This window comes from Artibeus jamaicensis, unplaced genomic scaffold (assembly GCF_021234435.1).
Source record: "Artibeus jamaicensis isolate MK-2021 breed Jamaican fruit bat unplaced genomic scaffold, CSHL_Jam_final contig_3113, whole genome shotgun sequence".
Lineage (NCBI taxonomy): Eukaryota > Metazoa > Chordata > Mammalia > Chiroptera > Phyllostomidae > Artibeus > Artibeus jamaicensis.
The window spans coordinates 205,759-219,809 of record NW_026521719.1 but is presented as its reverse complement, the minus strand read 5'-3'; positions in this window follow the sequence as shown (position 1 = coordinate 219,809).

The window sequence follows — 14,051 nt, the reverse complement described above, 5'->3', positions numbered from 1 at the left end:
CTAAATATGTCCACTGACACTTTTCCTAATCTCTTGGGTCACCAACAAGCTGGAAACCATGGAATGGTCGTACAGAGCTGAAGACAGAGGAGCCCATGAGAAAGAGCTCAGAAAGGGCAGAGGTGTTCACCAGAAGGACTTAGCTTCCTGATGATCCTCTCTAGTGGTGACTAGTGTTGGGAGAAATAATTGTGTTACTAAAAATTTTTTTTGATGATCAGTCTGGTGTGGACATGCAATACCACTGCAGAGGGGCTGTAAAAGCAAGATTTATTAAACTTACGGCTCCTAGAAGAGGGAGGTGTAACACACTATGCAGGGGCCCATGTGGGAGAAGCCCTGAGGGGACTGAGAAAGAGTAAGGACCCACAGGCAGGTGTGTTTACTGGGGATCAGGGTGGAATACCAGGGGAAAAGGTATGAAGAAGATTTCATTGGTGTGTTGGAATGTCCCTAGGTCACAGACAAGGTAGGGCAGGAATAGGGACTTGTGTCAGGAACCAGACTTATCACACTGGTGCCCTTATTCCCCTGGATGGGGTACTCAGAGCCTATTTGTGGGGATGTTGAGAAAAACATGAAGTTTTAAAAATTTACAATACAATAGCATACATCTAGATTCCCTAGATTTTATTCTCAGATATTGTGCATTTTCTCTGCCTGTGATGAATGGATGGTAATTTCCCAGCCAAATTAGATCTATACAGGTTGTAACAGACCACTTGACCTTGAACACAATGCTCTGCTTACAGCTCTGTTCACCAAATGTGACTGATAGGCAAATTATAGGATTTGTTTATTTTCATAAAGACAGAACTGCACACATTTTGATATTAAAGAAATTGTAAAAATTACAGTTTTTGAACAAAATAAGAATTATTGATTTTATTTTCTCTGTAAATAAAATTTTGCACCTGGGGAGAATAATTGAGATCTAGCATAAGACCACCTCTCCATCTCCTCCTTTTGCAAATGTAGAAGTTCAAAGACAGTGGCTCTGACTTGCTCAGTCTTGTAGGTAGTTATATCAGCAGGACTAGAATGAACATTTTGTGGATACCTTTTTTATACCACCTACCCATTATGTCTTGATTTTTACTTAGCGTGAGAAAGATAAGATAATAGTGAATTCTTCTTTCATCCAAAATACTCCTTATATATTTAACCCAAGATGTATATCAATCTATGATTAAGTTAGACACTAAAGAGAGAGTGTGGAAAAATTTTTTCTAAGAAATATTAAAACCTGGGGATATACTCCCGGTAGATTCTGCCTACAGATAAAAGAACGACAGCAATCAAAAGTGTCTTTAATACCTTAGAGTACTGAATTGGGACACATAGAACCTCACACCTGATTGCAATCTTTGAAAAGTGTTATTTATTATATGGTTTTTGGTATTTTTATTTCCATGGGAGGAAAAGACTTGGAGACATATTCAAGGTGATTAAAAGGGAGCTGGTTTATGTCTTCATACTACTTTAATCCTCAGATGTTCTTAAGTTTAAAAGCTTTATGTAAAATATTTTTTTGCAAATAAAAAATGATCCAAAGAGGAATTAAGTAACCTCCCCAAAATAGCAGTTCTAGAATTAAAATTCAGATATCTGGGCTCTAGAGACTGCACTTTCATATTCTATACTTCTCTGAGACATAAGTGATCAAATGCACAAAAAAGGTCAATGCTGTTTTTAGTGGCACTGTTGTCTTAATTTTATTCCCATTTTGGATTTCTCTGTTGCAGACAATGCCTTGTTCTGATTAACATGTGGCTAGACCCAAAGTCTGTCTTCTTGCTTATTCTCAAGTCCTATTTTAGTAACTTTTGTCCTCTAGAACTGATTCCTGGGACCCAGCCTTTGTGTTCCATAGCCCTGGTTGCTTGGCATCTGCCATATGCTAATACATACTATTTCTATAATCAACAATCTGTTTGGAATACCAACTATCACACTGCTAAACCCTCTTGTTTTTTTCTCTATATCCTTCATGATCTGCTGCTACTGTGTCTTCTATCTCAACCTTCGATCTTACATCCTTGCTACCAAACATGTATTTGGAGAATTTTTGACCATAGACTTTTCCAAACCTTTTGGGCACTGGCCCATACTTGTCTGGTTGGATTTCCATTGTTAGTCTAAACCAACCCTAGGTCTCATTGTATACCATCTGCCCTGTCGTGTTTGCTGTGGGTCCATAGCTTGCCTAACTAATAATAAGTTTGGGTACATAATAGTTTTCTCTGTTATTAATTTTGATTTCAGAGAATACTAGAAAATGTACTCAGGAAGTTGGGTGGCAAAAATGGATCTGCTATGTATTTATATACAGGTGAAATGTAATACTGTGTAGTCAGAAGAAATATTGAAAGAGAATATTCAAGATCCTAGTAGAAGAATTAAGAAGCCAAAAACCTGCGGCTTTATGTAAAATATGCTTCTGTGAGTGATAGGCCAATCACAATATAAAGAGATGAGGAGACAATTTTTCAAATTTTCTAGTGGTAGCTATTGTTTGTTGCACTTAATCAGTCAAGGACAAATCTCTAAGTGTACATGACAGAACTGAGATCAAGAATTCTCAAGATAGCCCTGGCTGGTGTAGCTCAGTGGATTGAGCTCAGGCCTGGGAACCAAACAACTGTGGATCGATTCCCATTCAGGGCATATGGCTGGGTTGCAGGCCAGTTCCTAGCAGGGGACACAAGAAAGGCAACCATACACTGATATTTGTCTCCCTCTGTCCTTCCCTTCCCCTCTAAAGATAAATAAATAAAATCTTTAAAAAATGAGTTCTCAAGATGATCTGCATTTCTAAGTTTACCCAAGGAGCTTTTAAAAATACTGATAGTTGGGCCTCACTTTCACAGATCCTGATTGAATCGGTCTCAGGTGGGACACCAAATTTGATATTGGTTCTAAAAGCTTCCCAGGTAACTGTGGTACACAATTAGAGTTGAGACCATGTAATGAGCCCTTGGCAAACTTACTGAAAAAGTCCGCTGTGTTTTGCTTCCCCCAACCCTTCTGCATGCCCCTGTCCAAGCATGTGGCAATCTGCCTGCTGGAGTCTAGTTGCTCTGAGGACACCTGACCTCTATCCTTCCTGTGTCTGGCCACTTTTCAGTCTAAGTCTTTCTCATGTGATGAACTTGCCCCTCTGCTTTTTTAAGTGGCAGGAAAACTGCTGGGTGAACCAAGCTGTCTAAGATGTGAACACATAATTGTAATTTAACATAATTAGTAGCATTATGGGATATTCTTCTGTTTACCCCAAAGGAAAAGCCTTTTTACTGGAATTGAGTACATTCGGAGACAGGAGTGATTAGCTAATGCTCCTCTATTCTTGTGTTGTGGCTGGCTGCTTCTCCGTCTGTGCACAAATCTGTTTCTGCAAACTGAGCTTATTCTCCTCTGAGGGCTCAATTGCTTCTGTTGATATTAATAGCGGTGGAAAAGCACCAATTTCTTCTGTGCAGTTGAAGCTTCTGTGGTTGCATTTATTAAGAAGGAATATAAAAACAACAACAATAATGAAACAAATCGACCATGACTTAGCAAATACTAAAACAAAATGTACTTATTCTCCATATAAATGTTTCCCCTTTTGTTAAAAAAGAAAATATTTATACTTTTTAGAATGGTGAATAAAATTTTAAAGTATGTATCACCAGATAAAAAACCGATTTTTTGAGACCCTAACAATTAATATGTTAGATATTATTTTATTCTGATTACACTTGGAAACCTAACAAAGCTAATTACCTTGGAATTCAATTGAGGGTCAGGGCTAAAACTCGGTACTATTAAAACATCTAAAAGAAAAGAAAACCTGAGGAGAGGTTGTTTACTGTTTTTTTTTTGCTTGCTTTTAAGCAAATATAGTTACTTTTGGCAAAGCCTTGGGGGTCTTAGGATAAATCTGCTATAGGTAAGTGTGTATGTCTACGCTTGTGGGGAAAGATATCTTTTTAAAAGTATCTATTATTTCAACAGTCATCTCATAGGAGATAGTTATATTATTGACATTGTAGGAGATAATATTAAGAAAATAAACATCTGACTAAGAAAATTAAATCTAGGCAGAACATAGCTATTAAGAATAGATGCTGTAACGCTGTAAGGAAGACAGATACCCTGCAGTTTAATGGAAAATACAATAATCTGGGATTCCAAAGGTATGGCATAAGCTGGCTACATGACTTTTAGCAAAACAAGCTCTTTGTACTCTATTCCTTTAAAAGTGGCATTAGAAGAAATTATGTGTTCAAAAATTAAAAAATCTCAAAAAATAAAATATACACAAAAATGCTTTGAAAAATTATAAAAAGTTGTATGGCTTTTTTTTGTTAAACTCAAAATTGAAACTACAATATGCGTATAAAACTGTTATATATTCAGCTTAAGTAGTAACTAGATATCATCATAGCCTTTTTTATAGTTAAACAAAAATTTAAAAAATAACCAAATACTTTCAATTCAAAATTAGAAAAAATGCTCAGAAAATCACACAAACACAGATTTAAAAAACTAGTCTAGATGTAGAACTCAAGAAACAGAACTGTAAACATCACATAACAACAAAATAACTGTTCCCCACTTCCTGGTGGAATTAAGGAATATGAAAATGAAGTCTTTCAAAACTATCATATGGAAACATCTCTGAAAACTTAGATCAAGGAGCAGAGCAAATGTGTGAGCATTAGGAATGAGAAAGGAGATATCATCCTAGTTATGTAGGAGAGTAAAACAACAAAGGAATGACAAATGAAATAAATATTGTAAAAACATTAAAGAATGGGAAATGAATGGCAAGGGCAATAATACATACCAAAATTCCTAAGACGTGGCCAAAACAATAATAAAAGGGTAACGAGTAACCTGATATGTGTGGCAAATTTTATTCTGAAATCAAGACAAATATAGTTGAATAATTTTAGAAATGATGGGAATATGCCCACAGTTCAGAGCACATTTAGCTCAACAAGGATGATTCTTGTACAGGTCTCTCTCTCTCTCTCTCTCTCTCTGTCACACATACACACACACAAATCTAGGTGAGATAAAAGTTTATCTAGAAGATAAGTAAAGAACATCAGACATCGATTAAATGAAATGAAAAATAAACTGAGTTTGTACTCTTTGTAGCTCATTTTAATTGGGGTAATGGGTCTCTTCTCTACCTTAATAACATTATCAGAAAGAGCCTGCAAATGAAGTTAAACTGAAATTAGAGACTTAACCATACTTAGTTGGATTATCTTCAATTATCTTTGAGGAAAAATTATGGAGGGTTTTGAGAGGACTTTATAATACTGACCAAGGAAAAGTATTTTAAACATGTGAGAGAAAAATGACTTGAGTCTATTTCTTGTAACTACTTGGACCTGCAGTTCTGTTTCTTTGACTAGGTCCCTGATCAAGAGGGTTTGAAAATAAATTGTATAGTTGCCTAAATATGATGTTTCACCCACTCTATTCATCAGAAGTGCTGGTTTGAAAAAAACCTCAGAAACTCTATTAGAACTAGGACATAATAGTTCACTTTTTCTGCCATTCTACATGAGGAGTCCTGGGTGCAGAGAAATCTAGGTTGTGTGTGGTAGGGGTGTTCTGTCTGTGTTACCATTACTTCAGTCTTTGATGGTAACACTAATTATTGAAACCCATTAAAGAATATATCGATATTTGTTAGCTAGAAGCAGTTCTAGTAGCTTCCATTTGACTTTTCCTACCACGGTAGGCCTTCTGTTGGTTAGGAAGCCAACATAGGAATTCTAATAGAGCTAAGTATGACTACTGAAATTTTGCACTCTCAGACAGAGGAAATAATCTCAAGATAGTTTTGAGGATGCTGTGAGTTTACTGAAGCAACGGTTTATTGACCACCTGATCTCAGGAAGTTTTTATTTTGACTGTTGGATATGGTGGTATTTTGAGTCTCTAAGAATCACTGTCAATTTTGAATGAAAGGCCAGCAAACTAAAAATTTTGATTATTGACTCTCTCCAATATACAGTTGTCCTGGTGATTTTGGGAGAAATTGAAAAGGAAAATTTATAGTACAAATTGTGGACATCATAGCAGGATATCCTCGTTAGGGCCCTGCCTCCCTTTCATTTAAAGGGCTATGGGCCTGTAAACTGTTAAATCTGTGTGGGACTGGTGAAGTGGCCGTGACATTCTAGTGTGGGGGTACAAGTCAGACCTACAACTTACAACTTTTCTATTATATAAATTAAATAAGGCGTTATTAGATCACCCATCTATTTCTCCAGAGATATTCCGTTAAATTGTTTAAAGCTAAAGACCTATGAAAATCAAGATATTCTAATGTTGGCTTCTTCAGTTCTGTAGCTCTTTATGGTAACCAGGTTTATCTTGCTTAGGCAGTTAGGTGTTGCCAATTGGTCCCAGCCATTCTGGAATCTCATCATCCTCTTTGAATTCAAGAAGCCTTTTTTGATACAACAGTTTTGCTTGTCATTTCTGCTATACAGAGAACAAACAGCTGGGGGAAAAGTGTTAGGAGAAAGGTTTTCCTAACACTGGGGTTCCTCACAAATGTATTTCTCATAGTTGGATGGAATAGAAAGTGTTTCTTCTGGACCCTTCCAGGCCATAGAGTTGGTGAATAGGGGAACAAGCCTTCCATAATAAATCCACTCTAACATTTTAACTATTCCTCAGCCTTTGGGTCACTGGCATTACAGCAGAGGTTCTCAGCTTTGACACTGTGGACAGTTTGGGCCAATAATTCTTTGTTGGGAAATTTATCCACAAGAGGATTCACAGGTTCTTCATTCCCACAGAAGCTATTTCCGAATTATATTTTCAAAACGATGGTCTAGTAAACTGAACTGAAAAACATTTTGACTTTTTATTGTATACAAATTTAAGATAACATTATTCAATTCATCTTTCACTATTACTGTTTAATGTGCATATCAAGCTTTAAAGAAAAGTTTTTGGGGATCTGCTCCTGTACCGATATGCCAAGAATTTAGAGAAAGCAGCCCAGGAGTTCTGGTCACAATGAAGACATAGGTAGAAATGCTTTACTTCCTCACACAACCAAAAAAAGATAAAAAACAAATTTAAAAACAAAAAATAACCAGAACTGCCCGATATTCAAACTTCATGGAAGTCTGACAGCAAAGGAGTTAAAGAAACATTCATCCCAACAGGTAGGGAGGGGTGGAGATGGGCAGCTAAGGCAAAGATGGACACACAACTAAGGAGGTGGCTGATGGACCAGTTGGTCACACAATCATGGGCTGATAAGCTGGGAAGAACCATTGGGAAGTGAGACAAACTGCAGAACCCAGGGTTTTAGCATAGGAAACTACAGATTCAAAACCTCTGGATGTAAAAATCTGTGGGAGTTGTGGAAGTGAGAGAAACTCTCAGGATCACAGGAGAGTTCTTGGGAGAGGCTCACAGGGTCCTAGAATGTACACAAACCCACCTATGGACAAATCAGCATCTGAAAAACCACAATCCCCTTCTGGGAAGTGAGGGAAGTGACAGAAAGTAAGGCTGGAACAGAGCCAGCAAATGGCACTGTTCCCTCTCTGATCCCTCCCCCACAGACAGTGCAACAATGGCAGCAAAGAGGTTTGTCCTGCCCTGGTAAATACCTAAGGCTCTGCCCCTTACAACATAATAGGTATACCAAGACAAAGAAATATGGCCCCCAAAAAAGAACAGATAAAAATTCCAGAAACAGAACTAAGTGATGAGAAGATAGCCAACCTAACTGATTCAGAGTTCAAAACACTGGTAATCAGGATGCTCACAGAAATGATTGAGCTTGGTCGCAAAATGAAGGACTTTTGTCCTTAAGAAAGTCACAGAATAATTCTTTCATACAATTAAGAACTTTTCCCTGAGGCATATGTTGTTTCTTAGTTTAGGTCTTTGTTACAAAAGAGTTTCCTTCTTGACTACTGAGTCAAAACAAAAACAAAAACAAAAACAAAAACATTCATATCTAAAGTACAAAGCAAGCTTAGAAGTAGAATTCCCAGATACAAATATTCACGTTTCACAGAAAATATTAGTGTTTATGAAAAAACAAATTATTAATGATTCCCTTGTGAAATATTAATAAAGTTAAGCAATGAGGTAAACAGACCTAACTGATTATATTTTGAAAAAAATGTAACTACCAATAGATATTCTACTTAGTAATTTTCCACAGATTTCTATTAAATAAGTAGTTATTTTTAATTTATGTCAGTTGTATGTTACCTCGTAGTATTTATATTTGGTTATGCCTAATAAGTTAATATTTTCTTCAAAGAGAGTAACAAATTTTTACACTTTATTTTGCAGCCCTCACACAAGCTAAAACCAAACTATGAAAGGAAAATGGGGAGTCAAATTTATATAAATATTATGACACATATTTCTATAATTCTAACACAGAATATTTCAACATATCATAGATTATAAGCCTACGTTTAGAAAATGTAAGTTTTCCTGCAGTATATATGTTACAGAGCTCACTGAAACTGTAAATGAGCAGAGCAGACCCATCCATGTGTTGCCTTGGTGTAAGACCCACGTCTTGTGCAGAGGTTTTTTTTTTTTTTTTGTGAAACATCAAGTCACCTAGGTGACTCAGCCTCCCTATAACCCAGATTTGGCATCCTGCGACTTCTGGCTTTTCTCAAAATTAAAATCACCTTTGAAAGGGAAGAGACTTCAGATTGTAGAAAATATTATGGTGATTGGAAGAACTGTGTGAGGTCGCTAAGTGTTTATTTTGAAGGGTACTGGGGCATCATTGACCTATGTACAGTGTTTCTTGTATCTTGTAACTACTTCAATAAATGTCTTTATTTTTCATATTATATAACTAGATACCTTCTGGACAGATATATATGTGTGTTCTATAGTTATACATGCAAGTGTGCACATGAAAATACATACATATAGCTTTCTTGAGATTTTGTGAATTATCTGAGAATTTATTGTATGTGCCATTTTTAAAACTTGCATTTTCATCATTGAGAAATAAGTTACATTGGGAAATGCTCCTTTTCTCTATTCCACTTATAAAAGAGTTCAGTAAAAGTAATTGCTTGGTAGTACCTTGATTGAAATTTTTCATGTAGAGTAAATTTAAACAATCATTTTGTGGCATTAGAATTCAAACATATGGGGGATAGTTACTCTAGGTTGCCTACTTCTTGTTAGGAGACGTCCTGAACCTATTATGCCTGCAAGGGAAATTATGCTCATTATTAATTGTTTTGAGCCAGTTCCCAGGAGCTAGACATGTGAATGTAAATATGATTTAAAGAAGGTCAAGCTTAAGTATAAAGGCCTTCTATAGTTCTCTACACAGCACAAAATAATTTTCAATGTTGCAAACTTGTCCACCAACCAAAATACAAGTTGAAGGTATTTTATATCATCAAAACACCCCCCAACCCAGAAATTATCAATAGACCAAAAGAATGAATCTAATGTTTTAACTTACATTTGGCATGTTTCCTAAAATGTTTAGCATGTGTAATATAACTATATCCTAGATATAATTTAAATTGTACATGGCTCTTAGTAGGTTTTCTAATTTTAGTAGTTACTGAATAATTGGTATTTATTACACTCTTTGAATACATCATGAAGTAGTCTATTGGTATATAAGGATTATAGTGTTATAAAATGTAGATATCATAAAGCAACATAGATGCTTTAATGATTACTCTAAAACAATTTAAAATATAAGTGAGTTTCAAAAAGACAACTGCTAGAATATTAGCAATAATTCCTTCAACAAGATAATAAATTACAGCAACAGTAAAAATAGCTTCTTGACACATTTCATCTCTAGGGAAAGATTTTAATGTGTTCCCTTATATGTCAGACTGCATACAAGAAAAATGATTTTATTTCTAAGTCAGTGAAAGTGTTTTCATTAACAAATGCAGTAAATTAGAAACATTTAATTTAAGATATATAAATATTAAGAAGATAATATACAGGGTCCAGTACAAATAATGCCCTCTTTTTATTATAAAATCTTTTATTGCAAAAGCACAAGCATATAATTCTGTAACATAACAATATCACACTCAAGCACACCATATGACATTTTAGGTGAAATGTTCAAATTAAAACTATAAATTATTACACCCATATTATTACCCTATCAACCACACTCAAGAAGGCATTACTTCTGCTGGACCCCAGGATTTTCTTAGCAAACAGATATTGCAGAAACTACTTTCAGGTCTTTTAAAGCCCAAACCTCTCTTTAAATTTTAGGTTATACAATAAACCAGAAAGATTAAACAATTAAAAATATGAAAGTTGTGCAAATTTATGACACTTTTATCTTTCAGTGAAGCAACTTTTGGCTGGTTCCACATTAAGTATACATTCCGAATATTCATTACTGAACTATTGAAAACCTGTTACAAAGGTAGGTTTAACATATTCTCCCTAAAGGTAGCCCTGCATCATTAATAAGTTGGACAATAATGCGAGGATGTTCTAATGACCTTTGCTGGAATGGGTATGTTTTTTTTAAAATAAACTCAGCATATGAATATAGCATTGGGATTTTCCTCCTACCAACTTTTTCTCTTTAGTTATGTTCCTATTTCTTATTGTACCATTCTTTATTATGCTCTCATACTTTACTTAAATTATGGACTTATAATTTGACTCTTGGCCTTATTTTCAATGGAGTGTTTTTCAGTCAAATGATGTAATTCAATTGAATAAATAAATACATACCATGAAGCAGACATATCACTGTGTTTGGGAACAATGGTGAACATTTCAGACCTCACAGTCTTTCAGGAAAGCAGATTTTAAATTGACAAATAAATATTCATTAGAGAAAGTGCAATTAGAATATGTTGTAAAAGAAACAGATTAATCAAGGAGATTAGGGATAGTCTTCTTAAACCAAAGGGAGCAATATTTTTGAATACCCTCATACTAAGTGATGTCCTCAATATTAAAGGAAGTGGATAGAATGAATAGATGATTAATCATGTAATTTTCTGATAGAGAATGCATGGGAGCAGTAAATTAGGTGGGGACACAGAAGGTGAGTAATAAGGCTGAGATAATCCTGATCCTAATATTTGTAAACCCTCCACACTGAGGCTTATTATGTGACTAATAATTAAATATTATAAGTCAAGGTAGTAATATTACAACATATATGTTCTAACATTTTACTTTGACAAATACAGCTGATTTTTTTATTTAAAAAATTTAAAATTATGGGTTTTTATATTACTGAAAGTTTGCAAACTATCAAAGGTAGAATTTAATGATTGCACATATCTTTGTGTTCTATGGGTGAACACGAATGTTTGTACATATAGTAAAATATAGATATTTAATCCTAAACTATTAGTTTTTATTACTTAAAGTTATTTTTCTTGACTTTATTTCAGTAAATTTACTAATTATATTGTAATAATCATGGTTATCACACAATTCATGTTCTTTTGACATTAATACCAAATAAGACCTTTCTTGAATTATCCAAATTTCTAGGGAGCTTCTTAAATTTAATATCTTACTATCAAACTGATCTTTTGAATAATTAGAAAATTAAAATGTAATAAAATTGTTTTTATTTGTTGATTTTAGAGAGAGGAAAACATAAAAAGAAACAGAAAGAGAAAAAAAGAGAGACGTTTATTGTTCCACTTATTTATGTATTCGTTGGTTGATTCTTCTATGTGCCCTTACCAGAAATCTAACCCATGACATTGGTATTATAGGGGCGATGCTTTAACCAATTAAGCTACCTGGCCAAGGCCTCAAAAAATTTCTTGATGTAATACTCAGACTCCAAATAAACTGAATTCAAACTTTGTAAGAAGATCTTCCACAATAAATTATATCACAGAAAAATATTGCAAAATATTTTAATTTCATTATATAAATTACTATAATAAAAATTTTAACCATCTCTTGAAGTAATATGTAGTTTCATATGGAAATGTAAAGAGTATGCCTAACACATGTTATGCCTAGACATATTTTATGCAATTAAAGTTTTTAATTTATTTTTTATCTTCACCTGAGGACATTTTTTCATTGTTTCTAAACAGAAAGGAAGAGGGAGAGAAAAGGGAGAGAGAGAAATATCAATGCTCAAGAAAAGCATCAATTGGTTGCCTCCTGTACATGCCTGGACCAGGAGTCATACATGCCCAGGAATCATACATGCCCAGACTGAAGCTAGAACCTGCAACCTAGGTAATGGGCCCTGACCAAGAATGGAACTCACAACCCTTCAATTATGGATGCCACTACAATAAACTAAGCGTTACTGGCCAGGGCTACAATTAAAGCATTATTCAATAATAACATGAATTAACACTGTCAATTATTCACCTCCCATGTGTAGCTCTTGTGAATATATTGAGCACCATCAGAACTACAGTTAAAACCTGAAGAAAAATAAATAACAGGTAATTGTCACTATTGGCTAGCAGTACTTTTTAAGAACAGCTTGTAGTCATGCTGAGAAAAAAGTATTTGACAAATTTATTTGCTTTCTCTCTACCGTTGTTCAAAATTGGATTCACTCTTTGAAGTAATGTCCAATCAGATATTGGCAACAGCTAATTACTCAAACTGTCTTTGAAATTGGCCACAGTCACATTATATATATTTCAAGGACACAAAGTGAGTGATGTAAAGAAAATTTCCCTAGGGCTTATACAGAGTTAGTTATGAGAATAAATGTTTAAGATTATGAAAAGTTCTGAGAGCCAAATCCAGAGTTTTACAGTCACTCATGTGTCCCTTAGTAAATTGACATGCAGTATGTTTTTGGTACATGAAACTCCTAAAGTGTAGGGCTCAGAGAATTGACCCCTCTTACTAGTTTTAAGAGTTGTACTGGTTTTAATATATGTTAATTTTGAATCCATTAGAAACATTCAATTAGAGCATCCAGGAAACAGCTAGATGAGCCTATGGGTCTGGAGCAAAAGGGAGTTAAAAATCGTCATCATGTCAATGGTCATTACACAAAATCATCTCTTCATCTAGCCAATGGATTGAAGTTCTCATTACCAACTTCACTGATCAGAGATTCTCAGGGTGGGAGAAATATAAATTGAATTAGTTACCAGAGCTTAATAGCAAGGTTTTTTTTTGTTGTTGCTGACTGCAGTATTTATTTTTGTTATTATGAAGATTGTAGTGTACAAGGAGAGGTAGGTATTGAGTACTAAAAAGGGAAAAATAAAATAAAGAACTAATTTAATCTGGGCTATTTAGGGAAATTCTTCCTGAGGAAATGAATAATGTAGAAACTGACATTTGAAAAATGAAAAAAAAACTTATCTAGGTGGAAAGGGGCAGAAGACATATTTTGAAAATGGCATGCAACTTGAGTTATTCAAGGGACAGAAAAAAGTCATGGATAGAGTATAAAGGTTAAAGCGATAAACTGGTGTTCCGTTGAGTATCTTACGAGTTCTAGTAGAGATTTCAGAAACTATATAAAAGGCAATCAAATGTTATCAAAGTATGTTGGTGGGAAGTATATGATTAAATTTGAGTTTTAAACATTTTTATTCTGGCTCCTGTGTTGGAGGGTGGTAAGAGTGAAGAATTCCTAGAAAACAAGTAGAGTGCTATTGAAGTCAAGAGAATGTTGAGTGTTGGATTAAGATGGTGATAGTAAAAATAGACACAAGAGATCAGAGTAAAAAAATTATTTAGGACACAGAATTGATAAGACTTGGTGATTAGTTAAGAGGGAGATGTCTAATATGGCACCTCATGTCTTGGTCCACACTGTTGTGTGGATGGATTATAATTTACCAAGTAAGAGATTTTGGACAAGAAGGAAGATAACTGGTTTAGAAGTGTTTGTGTAATTTGAGGTGCCTCTGTCACAGCTGAAGCCTAAAAAGACACCGGTGTTCTGGCTGCCTGTCACTACCAAACCCAATAAGCAGAGACAGAGATTGAATCTTTATGGGCGCTTTATTTAGGTGGCCAGAGATCTGGGAAGATGGTGGGTTCATACACTAACATACCATCTTACATTT